The following is a 10533-nucleotide window of genomic DNA, read 5'->3' as shown; positions in this document are numbered from 1 at the left end:
TGATATTTAGGTTAGTTGAAATCTAATTTTTCAAAAATTGTAGGTTTAATTTTAAATATTAATTTATTTTATTTAAATTTATTTAAAACCGAAAAAAAATATTTGTTATTTATTTATTATTTTTCGAATTTTTTTATCAATTAATTTAAATTAAATAAATCCTACATCCAACTATCCAATTCAACTTGTTGCAGGAGTATGTGTTTTAGCTTATGTGTAAGTTTTATAAAACATATTATTGCTTAATCTAAATTGCCATGGTCAACTAACCCATGGTTCAATTGTCAATAGGTCAAGTAAATAATTTGTAACAGGTAAATTTTACATTCTTCTTTCATCTGTGTATGACATAGTAACATGATAGGATCCATCCAAATCTGTGTGCCTGTGTGAGCCTATATGTTTACTTTATGTTTAGATGCATATAAGTTGTTCATTTAATTTTCTTTTTAATCAGATGAACTAGGTTGTTAAATAAAATGTCACACCATGATAGATTTTATTTAGGCCCATTTAGTTTTTGGGCCTATTCAATTAATAACAGTTGTTCATTTTAAGCTTAAATTCCTCTCTTTTGGGCCTTGTGTGAGAGTTAGGGGGCCAATAGAAGTGGGTACGACATACTGAACCCAGCTCTCCCTCACATGAACAACCCCAACTTGAAGGCTCATTTGCCTGATTTGGATAACTGTACTAGGTTAATTAAATTAGTTTAACCTAATAAAATTGATTAGCAACATAATTAATTTCAAAGTAAAATAGAATTTATTTTTCCATTCATATATTTTGAAATTAATTTAAGAAAAACACACTTAGTTTAATGAATTAATTTCTAGATAAACTATATGTATTTTTCTTGTATTTAATTAAATATAGAATTATAACTAACTAGATTCTTTCTGAAGCTTATTTTAATTATTTCATTAAATATTCCTATTTAAGTTGTAAATTAGTTATTTCTAACTAATTTTATTAATCAACTTAAATTTGAATATCTTTTGAATTTTAAAATTAAGTTGAGGAATTCTTGAAAATGGTTATTAAGATTCTTTAAATATTTTTTAAGTTGTTATTTTTTTTTTTAAAATATGGATAAACTTAAAATGAAATATTTTCAAATTAAGTGGTTACAACTTAATTTTAATATTTAATTAAATTTTATTTGAAAAATATTTAAGTTGGATATTTTAGATTTTTCTATAAAAATTAGATATTTTTCAAATTTTATTTTATTATATTTTAATTATTTATTTAATTTCGAATTTATTTTTCGAATATTAAATAATTGAAATTTAATTAAAGTTGGAATTTTTTTAAAAAAGATTTTATATTTTTTTTACTTAACCAACTTTAATTTGTAATTTTCATTATTAAAATATAGAATAAAATAAATGATTAAATAAAATGCATATTTTTCAATAATGAGCTTTAATCAAGAGACATTCGATCTTCATTGTTTGTTTTACATAGTTATTATTTTACTGAGTAATCCTCCCTAATGGAGGAACGTTCATTAGCAAGTTAGCGCCGTAGAATCTCGAAAGATAAATATTATTTGTAAGTGTTTTATATTAGTATAGATCACCCTAATGGTGGCTACTATTATAAGACTTACAAAAGTATGAAACAATGGTGGGAGCTCATGAAATAGGAATGAGCTTGACTCTCGCCTAAACGGGACAACGTCAGATTCTCTTTTCGATCGAATAAAAGGTTTCTAGAATGATTATCATTTTAGATGAATTGACAACTCTATTCAATGGATGATGCTTTGACTATCGCCTAAACGGGACACTGTATCAGTTTGTTGGAAACCTTCGAAAATAAAATATGTTAGCATTTTGGTATTTTTATAAACGTATGTGATTATTTGTTATTTTCTGAACATGTGTATGAATTTATTGGACCAAAAACCTTACTTCTGTTTTATTGATATTTGTAGTGCCAATATGAATAATCCACACCCCGACCCACTGCTAGTCAATGTTTTAGCAAATGAACTCTGTAGTGTGAAAATGCATCCTGGTAGTTGCATAAACTCGCTCCTATTGATGACGAATCTGAAGTTCCAAAAGGCAAATCTACTTGGAATTGAATTATCAAAGGAACAATGGGGCCAATTCATACTTAATAGTCTTCCTCCAGAGTATAATGCATTTGTTGTATCTTACATGATCAACAATTTTAACTCTTCTGACATGGATAAGCTCGAAGAAAAATTACGAGCTCATGAACGGAATTTGATTGCAATGCCACCTCCTAGTTTTGCAAACATTAATCAAAGGAAAAGGATTAAGCATGAAGCTTCTAACAAAGCTGCTACTTCAACTACAATTATTAGACATAATCTTCTATGTTCGAATTGTAATAAAAAGGGACATCAAGAAAAACGATGTCCCTGACTTCTAAACAATTCAAACGAAGGTAGTGCTTTTTTCTTTGAACCATGTGTTTTAGAGAATGACAAATCCACATGGATTGTTGATTCTGGGTCTACTAACCATGTTTGTTCTTCATTGCAGCTGCTTGAAACTTGGGAAAATCTGCACCCAGAAGAGTTGAAGGTTAAAGTTGGAAATGGCGAGTTAGTATCGGTCAAAGCAAGAGGAAAAGCCCGCCTCAAGTTTCAATAGAGATTTTTACTTTTAGAAAATGTTTTATTTATTCCAAACTTTAGTAGAAACTTGATTAGTGTTTCATGTTTACAAACACAATCTTATATATTGAATTTTTCGAGTTCTAATTGTTCAATTTCTCGTAATGGATTTCATATATGTGTTGCTCACATGGAACAAGGGATTTATGTTTTAAGACCAAATATACAAATCGCACTAAACAGTGAACTTTTCAATGTAGCTAGACCTAGAAGCCTTAAAAGAAAAGAGATTGATAATGATGAACAAACTTAGCTATGGCATTTACGTTTAGGTCACATAGGCTATGATAGACTCAATAGGCTAACCAAAGACGGTCCATTGAAAAGTGTCGTCTTAGGTGTGTTGGAAATTATTTTACCAGGATCTTAGATCTACTCACAAGTATGTTTATTAACATCCTAAATATGAACTTTCTAAAACGATGAAATAAACACATATAAAGTTTAAGAAACCTTACATTGGGTGCAGCGGAATAATATGACTCCTTCCGTTCAGATATATAGCCCTTGATTCCTTTTTGTAGCAGAGCATTATCAATGTCTGAACCTGGATCTCTTTCTCTGAATCTTTGATGCTGAATCTCCTTTGCTGATGATCTTTCTTCACGATCTTCCTCACTATGATTGAGGTATCACTTGCTGTGTGTGGGCACTACTCTCACACTAAGATTTTCGAAATTGAAGAGGGAAGGAGAAAGAGAAAGGTCAGACAAAGATAGGGAGAGAGAAGACTCAGTTTTTTCTGAATCAGAAGTGTAGAAATTTAAGTGTAAATTTCCTGAAGCCTTCACTATCTATTTATAGCATTCCACTAGGGTAAGGTTTGAATTATTAGGCATTAAAATAATGAAAATATCAGTTTAAATTTCCTACAAAAGTGGCCAGCCCTATACAAGTGGATTTGGGCCTTACTTTTTGCAATTTTGCAGTTTTACCTTTTCTGCATCTGATTTTCTCAAAAACGCCAATTTTCTAATTCAACCATTTAAATGCCAATTCTAACTATTTAATAACTATAAATAATTATTAAATAATATTGTCATTTATAATATTTATTAATTGAACCACACAAAGTATCATAATTAACAAATATGCCCCTATAAACTCTTTCTTTACAATTTCGCCCTTACTTAGTGAAAATTTCACAAATAGACATAGTCTAATTTGAGAATTATAATTGATTAATCAAAACCAATTACATGAGTCTTACAAGCAATATTATCTCAACTAGTGGGGGGACCATGGGTCTATATAACCGAGCTTCCAATAAGTAGATCAAGAATTTAGGACTAAAATTCACTAACTTATTAATTCTTCGTTTAATCCACGCATAGAACTTAGAATTGCACTCTCAGTATATAGAATGCTCTATATGTTCCACCATATAGACACATCATTAGTTATCCATTGTTATAATCCTAATTTGATCAATGATCCTCTATATGAATGATCTACACTGTAAAGGGATTAAATTACCGTTACACCCTACAATGTATTTATTCCTTAAAACACTTGACCCCGTATAAATGATATTTCAGCTTATGTGAAATGAGTACTCCACCATTTATGTTCGTTTGGTCAAGCTCGAAGGAGATCATCCTTTGCTTACTATTCGCCAGATAGAAGCTATAGATTCCATGTTTATGCTAGCGCTCCCACTCAATTGCACTACCGTGTTCCCAAAATGTACGTATCACCCTGACCTAAAAGTAGGCTTAACTAACAAATCAAAGAACACGAATAGCCTCTCGAGATTGAGCCTAATCATATCAGGATTAAGATCATTTGATCTAGGATCAACTAGGCGATATTGACTTGAATAGATATTACGGTAAGTTTAATAAATCTAAGTCAAAGTTCAATATCGGTCCCTTCCGATGCATACTCCATGCATCCAACCTGAGCTTTACTTTAACCAATGTTCTGGAAAGAACATAGTATTTTTCCAAATACAAGTAAACTCTTGTTGTAGATTATCATATCAGTAAAACCCTGTGTCTGATAAATCTAGGAAACTTTATTCACATAGTCATGTTTACTTTCCAATGTGTTGACGGCACAATAAACAGGATCAAGTATGTGAAAAGGGTTTCAGATGAATTTATACATTATGTACATACAATCATGAAATAAATCATGTGAACCATGCAACATTAAATGTTATTTCTGATCTATATTAATAAGTAAATCTGATTATATTGAAATGAGTTTTATTTAGCGCATAAAACCCAACAAACTCCCACTTGCACTAATATAAAACAAAAAGTGCGTTTCAAATAATCTCAACACCTTGATATACAAATCAAGTGTAGTAGTAGTAAACTCCTCGTAATAGGATCTGAAAGGTTGAATTAACCACAACCTTTTCTCCACTATTACTCTTCCTTTAATCACAAAATCATTGATAATGTGAAATTCCTCTCTATATGTCTACTCTCTTGGGATACTGGATTCTATATCTTTGGCAACTACTTTTGGTTAATCAGGCTGTTAACACTAGTAGTTTAAGGCAATTTGGAATGGTGCCAAAAATGTATAGAACTTTCCTTAGACTGAATAAGTACCTTTCCTACAACTTTAACATTCAGTCTCTCTCTGGTAGACCTAGAGACTTCAGATAGGTTTTTACACTTCTCCAAAATCACTATTCCACCCCCAGAGTAATCACCATCTTATCAGAAAGATTTACTAGCACAAAGGCAAATTTCGAAATCTGATATGGTGTAGTCTAAGAGTTTTAAACACACCCTTATAGACTAACATATAGTTCCTCTTCTTTATCATAAGATTTACTTGATTGTCTTCCAATGTTCTTCTCCTGGATTAATCTGATACCTACTCATTACTCCCACTCAACAGCAGGTGTCTGGTCTAAGGCATGCAAAAGCATATCTAAGACCTCTCACTGTTGATATAAGAAATTCTTTCATGGCTTTATCTTTTCTGGAATAGTTGAGACTTTTCCTTAGATAAATAAAATCTATGCCTAAGAAGTTGTTAAGCTTCTATAGATTGCCATTAGAAAGAAAATGCTTCAGCATCTTACTAAAGTAAGTTGCTTGCATTAGAGTAGGTAATTACCAGGTATACCACAAGGCATAGGTTTAGATAAACTCAAACCTATAATAGTAGGAACATGAAGTTTTGTTAAGTCTATTGAATGGACTTATAAACGAAAATTTCCTTTTATGTCCTTGTAATAGAAAACTTTAGGTTATTCCATGTGAATGGATTAAACCATAGTTCTATTGGCTTTCTTCTTAGTTTCTTATCTTGACAATCCATTACTTGTTTAAACTTACAATGGATTTTAATCACTAGTGTCTCCCAAGTCATAAGAAGGTGAGTTCCTAGAAACTCTCCCACTACGACAAGGCACCGTGAATTATGTATAAGAAAACTAAATGGTATTGATCTCTTCGGTTGTGACAAGACAACAGAGGCAGTGGGATCATCATATGTTATATAAGATGATAGAACACTTTTGGAATCAAGAATTAAATATCTCCTTTATTTGCTACTTGTTTTTCAGACTTAGTCATTTTCTTAGAAAAGTAGTATTTGTTTGAACAAACACTTTCTTATCTATTGACAATGGGATGGTCCACCCCTAATCACTTAGAATAGCTAACAAACCATGGTTAACAGTTCTAGCTTTTCTTAAGATTTTGATTAGGTCATCCATGAATCTAGTAATGATTTACATTAAGTATACAACCATTACATCATTCTGAAATTGTATTACCATAGAAGGATTTAGGCAACGACTAGTAACTAATCATCAATATGCAACTCGAAATTTCTGGGGAGGTAAGTTTGGATATAATTCAAAAATCAATTTAATGATCTTTGAACTGCATATCTACTAACTATTTCTCCACCCCTATCAGTTCGCAAGATCTTTAACCACTTACCTTAATGGTTTTAACCATTGCTAGAAATTAATGAAATTTTTCAAACATTTCAAATTTCTTTGCTAAAAGGTGTAATCTAGAGTTATCGTTTTAAGAATACAACGAAAAAATCATATCCACCCCTGAATGTACATCCATCTGCGAATGAGATGAACTACTTTCAGTGGATATAGGCATATAACTCTTTGCAGAGATTGATCTTGTCAAATCCACTATGAACAAGATACAAATGCCATAGATTAAAAAAAAATGTGGTAGTGCCTTTTGATGACATAAGTTTATAAAAGAATTCTTAGAATAGTGCAAGTGGATCCTGGTCACAGAATACCTAACTCATATTCCATACAGTTTGAATCCATTAATAAAAGATGGATATTAAATACTTGAGAAAGTGTAACTGTATTGTATCTGGAATTAGAAATATAAGAAAATTTCTGTTTGGATTCTAAAATTAAAGTCAAAGACTTAAATTCAACCAAATATAATGAGTAATTCTTTCTTGGACCACCACTACTAATACAAACTCTAAGTCAGATTTGCCCATACAAGTAGGAGATTTCTAAGATTGAGGATTTATATCAATTGGGAATAGAATTTCCGGATTATAATCATATGCGTCATTTAATTTCTTAAGAGAAAATATAGAATGACATGAAATGATTTATAGACCATTCATCCAATGATATGTTTTTAAAGCTAATTCGAAACGAATAAGCTAAGAGGAATTAGGATAATTTCGTTTATAAATAAGAATCCAACGATGCTTCGATTAGCGAAAGACAAAGTAATCTTATTTATGTAATCTTCTTGTTTCATATTGTAAAAATACTAGTCTAAGGTGTCATCAATTGATGAACAGCTAGATGTCGCATATACAATATTTATCTTTCGAGATCTAACACTATTATGTATGTCTAATGGTGAAAATTTACTAGGGATTTATCTCATTAGATAAACAAACATGTTAGACCAACAATGAAGATTCGAAATTAAACTACAACTTAATAACAGAAAATAACATGGTTCAATATAAATTCATACACAATTCAAAAATTATAAGCATATAGCAAGTAGGAATGACTAGTGAAAATACTAAAACATACAATCCTAAATAATTTCCAAGGTTTTCAATAAACTGATACAGTGTCCCGGTAGGCGAGAGTCAAAGCATCATTTATTGAATAGAGTTGTCAGCTCATCTAAAATAGAAACCATTCTAGCAACCTTTTATTCGATCAAAATAAGAATCCAACGTTGTCCCGGTAGGCGAGAGTCAAGGTTATTCTCATTTTATGAGCCTCTACCATTGTTTCATGTTTCATAAGTTTATCTCTAAGTAGTCACCGTAGGGGAGAGTCTAATAGAGACGAAAACTTACAAAACACTTATCAAATGAAATCTTACGGTGTTAAATGCGTTCAACGAATAACCATCCATAGGGGGACGAAGTCTAGCGTCTCGAGGTTATATTGAAAACATTTAACTTTTGTAAGACCAACAATGGAGATCGAATATCTTAATAATAATCAAGCTCATTATTTAAAGTGAGTTGTATTTTCTTTGATTCTCTTTATTTAATTTATTTATTTTAAATATATATTTATTTAAAATTTCCATTTTAGAATGAAAAATTCTAAATATAAATTTTAATTTAATATTTATAAATTTTACTTAGATGGATATAAAAATAACATGAATTATTTCCATCCTAGTAATAATTTCCAATAAATATTTAGAAAAATATTCAATTTAAGTTGTTACAAAATTAATATAAATTAATTTACAACTCAAATTTAATTTTCTATAAATATATATTGCATTTCGAAAAATTAAAGTATTTAAGAATACAATTTTCGAAAATGCATGTTAAAATAAAAAATTAATCCTGGAAAAATTATTCTAATTTAATGTTGGCCCAAAATTAATTAATAAAATTAATTTACAACAAAAAATATAATTTTCCTATTTAATTAAATATATAAGAAAAATTTCAAATATTTAAGTATGATGATGAAAATCAACTTAAATATTAATTTTCTATTTAATTAAATACACTAGAAAAATACTTCAAGCAAAAATATCATCTATCTAGATTTTCCTTTGACTAATTAATTCAATTTCTAATAATATACTTTAATTCAATTTATTTTAAATTAATCAATAAATGAAATAATCATTGATTTAAGTTGATCCAAGAATTAATTAAAATAAATATTTAATTTACAACTTAATCTATTTTTCAAGATAAAATTCGAAATTCTAGCATTTAAGAAATGCAATTTCGAAAATTGATTAATAAAATAAAAAATATATATATATTTTGAAAATTATTTAAATTTAGTTGAAAAAAAAAAATTTCAACTAAAAATAATTTTCTATTTAATTAAATGTCATGAAAAAGAAATATTTAAGTATGATGATAAAAATCAACTTAGATATTTAATTTTTAAATTAATTAAATGTATTAAATTCAAGAAATAAATAATTAAGTGTAGAGAAGACTTAATTATTAATTTCTAGTTTAATACTAGGAAAAATATACTTAAAATAAAGGGAAAAAAACAGGAATATTCTAAAAATGGAAAAATATTACAACAATACTGTGGGCCGGCCCAATGAACATTTGTACAGCCCAAAATGAAAATATTACAAAAATACCACTTGCCCTTACCTTCAGCCGCACGTCACAAACGGAGAGGATGAATGAAGCTCCATCGATGCAGTCGGCCACGCAACCAGAATGAAACCAGATCGAACGTAAAACAACTGTAAATCCCGTCGAATTTCAATAGGAAACGAACAAATCCAACGATCTAAACAGAAATTTTTTTAAAAAAAAGAGCAGGACAACCGTGGAGAAACTGAATTTCAACATTTGATTTCGGTTTTTATAGTGCAATATCACTCAAACGATCGTCGAAAATTCAGATTGAAGCAATGTAAATCTGTATTGAACAGATCTGGAGCTCCCCCTCAAATCCAAAAAAAAAAGGTATGAACTGAATTTTTTTTTCAACAATGATACACGGCATTTTTAGTTGCATTCTGGTTGATTCACTGGTGTGCAACAGGAAATTCATATGGTAAAACCCATAAACAAGAACTGATTCTGATTACGGAAACAAGGGATACTAATAACTTTTTTTTATTTTTTTTTTTGCGTTGGCTTACAGTTGCATTATCGTTTGAAAATGGTTTAGAAATCATGAAGAAGTGTTATATGACAAGTACCAAGAGCTAGCATATATACAAGGTAAGATCTATGTTAATGGTAGCAAATTAGTTTTATAATAGTTGTAAATCGATCTGATTCGAATAAACATGATGAAAAATGACAATGCGTAAGAACTATGTAATTTTGGGGATATAATTGTGGTTTTTCAGTTGGTTTACAGTTGCATAATCATTTAATAATAGTTTCATTACGTTTTTTGCAGGAATTTATTGTGGAAAAGATAGAGGACAGAACAGTTTGAGACATGGTTAGCTTCCCAAAATTTAAATGAAGTTTCTTAATAGTTTTATTCTCGTTTCTTTGTAGTTTATTAACAACCAAAAAAATGGCAAAATCAGGAATCAGGACAGGAAATACAATGCTTGAACAAAGGAACAGAGATAGAAGTAAGTTTGTACTCTATTTCATAACATAATAAAACCAGTTTTAAAATTCGTTGCCTCGGACTAATAACCATTGCAAAAACACAGGAAAGGAAAGACATTCCATTCCTAGTCTTCTACAATGGAAAATTCGATGATCGAATGAATTATGAAAATTATGAAGCCAGTGGACACTACATTTCTGCCAATTGTAACTATGAAGATTTGCAACAGAAACTCAAAGATGCCCTGGAATGCAACCAAGAAAACACTGTTTTGCAACTGAAATATCAAGTGAAGGAAGGATACCAACCATTGAGGATAAAGGATGATCAAAGCCTGCATTTCTACATACAACTCAAACTG

Source organism: Cannabis sativa, chromosome 3, assembly GCF_029168945.1.
Source record: "Cannabis sativa cultivar Pink pepper isolate KNU-18-1 chromosome 3, ASM2916894v1, whole genome shotgun sequence".
NCBI classification, from domain to species: Eukaryota; Viridiplantae; Streptophyta; class Magnoliopsida; order Rosales; family Cannabaceae; genus Cannabis; species Cannabis sativa.
Note: the sequence above shows the minus strand (reverse complement) of the source record.